Genomic DNA, 5,413 nt, shown 5'->3' on the forward strand with positions numbered 1-5,413 from the left:
ATTTCTGCGAAAGGGAATAGATCTATTATGAAGGATAGTTTGTTAATAAGAGAACAGGGTTCCAATGGGCACAATGGAAGTATTAGAGAGGAGGAAACAGAGATATTAGAAGAATGAAGTTAATATGGATACATGAGAATGTAGGTCAGAGGTGGAAATTTTAACCAAGTTAGTCCACAATTCAGAAGCACAGCATTATTAAACAGTAGGTTATTATGCCCTTAAATTAACCTTGATTTGGTCATTAATCCCTAACAATGATTGGGAAGGAATATGCATGTGGCAGAGTGAATGTCTAGTCCTAATATTACTGCCTAATCATCAACATGGGGTTTAGTGGAGTACGGTCAAAGCTGGTTATTGAAGGATGAGGCATATCATAGGTTGTTGTGAGGAATGCAGTTAGTAAACCCTAAATTACTATAGAAATATGTGCTGTCATCATATAATTACATTCATATAATTATTATATTACCATACAATTTTAAAAATCTTCATTGTTATATTTTTAAAAAGCAGGCAACCCAACTGTATCCCTCAGTTTCTGTGTCGAATATCTCTTCCTCCCCACACATGCCCTTAGATACCTATTGGTGTTTGTGCCTGGAACAATGCAGACGCTCCTTTAAAGGAGCAAAGTATTTCATGCTCAGCTGCTCTGCTTCTTGAATAGTCTTTCTCTTTAATGGTTCCACTGACCAGAGGACCCGTTGCTCACTCTAGTAAAGCCAAGTAAGAAGTTTGTCCCTCAGCTTGAGCAAAGAAAAGAATGAGAATTTTTTTCTCTCGGTGGAGTGCTTCCAATTGTGCCCTTCACCATATGCAGTTTATCTCTTATTTTGACATGAGTGCTTAGCCTTGTTGTGTCATGGACCTTTGGGACACATAGTAAAGCCCATGGACTCTTCCTCAGAGTGATGTTGGTAAATGGAGGAAGTAAGATACAGAAGATTACAGATTCTTTATATAAAAGGAAACTAATTATGTGGACATACAGTTTATCCATCATCTATCTATCTATCTATCTATCTATCTATCTATCTATCTATCTATCCATTATGGAAAAGTTCTGGGCCTGGAGTCAGGAAGATAAGTCTTTCCAGGTTCAACTCTGGCCTCAGGCACTTACTAGCTGTGTGACCCTCGGCAAATTCCTTAATGGGCAAGTTACTTAACCCTGTTTGTCTCAGTTTCCTCATCTATAAAATCAGCTGGAGAAGGAAATGGCAAACCACTCCAGTGTCTTTGCCAAGAAAACCCCAAATGGAGCCATGAAGAGTCAGACATGACTAAAAACAACTAAACAATAAGAAAAATCTATCTACCTCCCTTCCTTCTTCCCCACCTACCTACCTATCTGTCTGCCTGTCTATCTACCTATCACAAGATCATAGACCCTCAAGTTAAGGACCCCTAATAAGAGGATTTTCAGGGTGGGAGACTTCATCAACTATTTGACAATTTAACTTGTATGAGCATTTTCCTTGTTTTCCCTTCTCTTCCCTACACCCTAAAAGATCTATTTCATTTCTCTCCTTGTATAGAGAAGGCTATGCCAATGCCAAGAAATATTTTCCTATTAAAACCAAAACTCTGTATAGTCACATTTCTGATTCTTTGATGAGATAAAACTAGGTACCACAAAATTCCAGTATAGTAAATAAAATAGGTTGGATTGTTCCATGGTTTGGAGATGCAATTCTTCAATATCAGTCAAGCTACTTTTGTCCCCGCCCCCCGCTGCCCCAAATCCCCACTTCTTCCCAGCAGGAATAAAGATAATGAATAAAACAAATGAACAACCAAAAACAGTATAAAAATCCCTTCTTCTTTCATCCATTGGGGAACTGCATATACTCACGCCCAGACTCAATGCTGAGCTAATGGATCTACTGTCAGACTTGTAGCTGTCAGGTCTCCCTTTGGGGCAGTATGAAATGTCACCATTAAGCCAGGCATAAGTCTTAGAAGGAAATCTGAAGCAAGTACAACATCCTGCTTTATCATGAGTGAAAAATTATTGATCTCTTTGGTTTAGAAAAGCAAATTTTAATTAAAAATAATTTATTACAAAGTATAAAAGTCCTAAAACCTGTCTTTCGTGGTCATTATTCCTCTTAATTAAAAACAATTATTGTGAGCTTACCACTCATTAAACAAAAGCACTTCAATATAAGAAAAAAAACCAAAACACAAAAAACCAAACCCAAAACAAGAAAGAGGCTCGTGTAAAAAAAACCATGGAACTCAGTTAGATATGCTTTGTTTTTAGGATATATTTATATGTTAAAGTTAGCAAACTGTTTTTTGTGTCCCCTTTTTCTTTTTTTTGTGTGTTTCTTCCTTAATTATTTATTTGCCCTCATTATTTATAGTTTATATATTCCCCTTGATATCTTCATGGTTTACAATGGTTTGAGTGGGGAAGCTGGCTGCTCTAAGCACAGCTGATTTGTATTGGATGCAGAAATTTTCTTACTGTAGAACTTCCTATGCCAATAAAATCACAGGTGCAGATAAAAATAATACTGAGGCAGAAATGTTTGTATTACTTAAACATAGAATTTATATGAGGCAATTATATAGTACTTATGCACACTACCAATGAACCTTTTGGATTAGGTAGTACAAATATTATTATGCATTGAAGAAACTGAGGCCGAGACATTATGAGGCTCCTTCAAGATAACAATTACTAGCATTCATGTTTTAAGGTTTGTTTTTGTTCATTCATGTCTGACTCTTCATGACCCTGTGGACCATCATAGCAGGCCAAATTGTCTGTGGGATTATCTTGACAAAGATAACTGGAATAATTTGCCATTTTTTTCTCCAATGGATCAAGGCAAACAGAAGTTAAGTGATTTGTCCAGGGTCACACAGCTAGTAAACATCTGAGGCTAGATATGAACTCTGGTCTTCCTGTCTCTAGGCCCAGCTCTCTATCCACTAAGCAACCTAACGGCCTCCATTATCTCATTTTATTCTTTTTTTTTTACCAGACCAACTCGATGGTTTTTTTCCTGTATAAATCCCTCTCCCTCCCCACCCCCAAATCTAGGGGGTTAGGGTAGGATAGAGGGATGTCTTACAAAGGGCATTGGTAGTAGTGGAATGTCATCAAGGCAGTGAAAGATCCTGTGCAAAATGGTTAAGGATTTGGGAAGGGTATGTGTAAGAAGGATCATGCTCTCCCTCCTGCCTTGTGATGCTGTACATCACTAGTGTCCGTGGGGAGGGGAAATGACAGTTCTTCTTCTGCACTGGTCCTGGATACAGTCCCTCCAGTGGTCATTCTGGATTCTCTTTCCCAGTTGTCTGTAGATAAGTGTGCTGCAGATCTCAGAAGTCAGAGATTCGTTTGTGGGGGCTGAAGGTCAGCATTTCCAGTAGCAGTTGTGCTCCAGGACCCACCAGCTCAGGCACAACAGACTGTAAAGGTTGGAGACTACAAGGAGTAAAGCCTCCATGGGGCAGAGAAACAACAGGAGGCCAATCATCTTCTGCTGGGAGCTCAATCAGGTCAAAGATTTTAATTAACTGGTCAGCTTCAGAGTTTCCACAGAAAAGAGGAACATCTCTGCGAAGATGCAGCCAACACGCCACATGTCCACAGGTGTTGCATATGCTGATTGCAGGAGAATCCCGGGAGCTGGGTACCAGAGAGTGACTACCACAGGTGTGAGTGCCATCTGGCAGCTGCAGATCCGGGATAAGCCAAATTCAGCCAGCTTGACTGTTCTACTACTAGTCACAAGTATGTTTTCTGACTTCAGATCACAGTGGACAATGCAGTTGGCAAAAAGAAAGTCTAGGCCCCTTAAAAACTGTCTCCTTAGGTCCTTAATGGTCTCCAAGGGCAGTCCTGGTGGAGGGGCCTCGTCCAGATACATCCTCAGGTCTTAGTTCACGTGTTCAAACACCAGGGTCACCTTGGTCTCTCAGTCAGTTCGGGCAGTGGCATGAACATCCATCAGCCGGACAACACTACAATGCTCAAAGGCCTCCAGCCTCCTGAGGAGGGCCACTTGTCGCACGGTGCTGATGGGCAGGACCCTTCCACTTCCTCCTCCTGTTGGGACTTCCACACTCTTGAGTGCCACAAAACGGCCACTGTGTGGGTCACGGGCCTTGTATACCATCCCATAGGCACTAACATTGATCTTGGCCACTGGTTCATACCAAGGAACATCCCTCCTGAGCCTCCTCCAGAGCTGGGGGCTTCCCTGGGTGGGTCAAGGACAGACCTTTATCTAGGCACTGAAACTGGCCCTGGAAGAGCCATGCAGGGTAACTTGGTCCTGAGGGGCCAGACAGCAGTCATTTTATTCTTGTAACAACATGAGGAGGTATTATTATTCTTATTTCCAGGTGTGGAAACTGAGATAGAGCATGATTACAAACTCGGTCATGGACATGGTTAAGAGTCACACAACTAGCCAAGTGTCTGAAGGTAGATTTGAACTCAGGTCTTTCAGACTCTAGACCCATCACTCTAACTGCTTCCAATGAAGAGGTTGGCGGTGGGTTTGCAAAATTATTTTGCTTTTTTGGTTAAAAAAATAAACAAACAAAAAAGATCATTCTGACTGGTATCATTGTGGTCAGGATCACCACGACAAAGTTTGGATTCAAACCCAGGTTCCCTGTCTCTAGCTTGAATATTCCTTCTATGACACCATGCAGCCTCTCTTATTAAATGAGATAATGCGTAAAGTTAGTACTCTAAATATTGGCATCCCCCTGTAGCTCACCATAGGAGCATACATGTGGTACCATCTGAGTCTCAGAAGGTTTCCTGAAGAGGATTTTAAAAGACTGTCTATGCTCAAGGCAACCCCAGACGCATAGTGATTGTTGGAGAAGACTGGCATTGATAGGTCAGGTGTTTCAGACTCTGAAGATAGTGTGGGTTGTGTGGTAGGAAGGGCATCCCCAAAGAGCTAATGGAAATGCCACTCAGGACTAATGCAGAACAGGGAAGAGGGCATGGTTGGCTTCCCTTTGTAGCATCTCCAGGGCTGCTCCTTGTTTTCATTACAAATTTGAGGCAGCATCTCAAAATTCTCAGTGATTAATTGGTCATTGTTTCTTTCTCAACTTCTAAATGAATGGAGCCCATACAGTGCCTCTGATGCTGTTCAATGAAATACAATCTGTGACATTTATTACAAGCATTAACTGTAATTTACCCATCGTTAATCAGAGCAGTCAGCTACAGTACTTTTCAATCATTCAGAATACTTACTTTACTAGTTGGCTGGAATATTTTATACAACCATTAGTCGCGCAGTCTCCACAAACAGCTTGTAAATTTCGGCAGGGGCCCACGGTTCTGAACGGTGTAGCGCCCTATTTGTGGCTAATTTATGACCTGTGTTTACGTTTGTGCCGAGACTCTGGCTTTCCAGCT

The 5,413-nt window shown here is 41.3% G+C and overlaps 1 pseudogene; it reads right to left on the minus strand.

Annotated features, from left to right (window-relative positions):
* Window positions 1-3,291: 3,291 nt before the first annotated feature.
* LOC118847313 lies at window positions 3,292-4,769 on the minus strand (annotated as a pseudogene).
* Between the last annotated feature and the right edge of the window lie 644 nt (window positions 4,770-5,413).

The sequence above is a fragment of the Trichosurus vulpecula genome, chromosome 4 (assembly GCF_011100635.1).
Source record: "Trichosurus vulpecula isolate mTriVul1 chromosome 4, mTriVul1.pri, whole genome shotgun sequence".
NCBI classification, from domain to species: Eukaryota; Metazoa; Chordata; class Mammalia; order Diprotodontia; family Phalangeridae; genus Trichosurus; species Trichosurus vulpecula.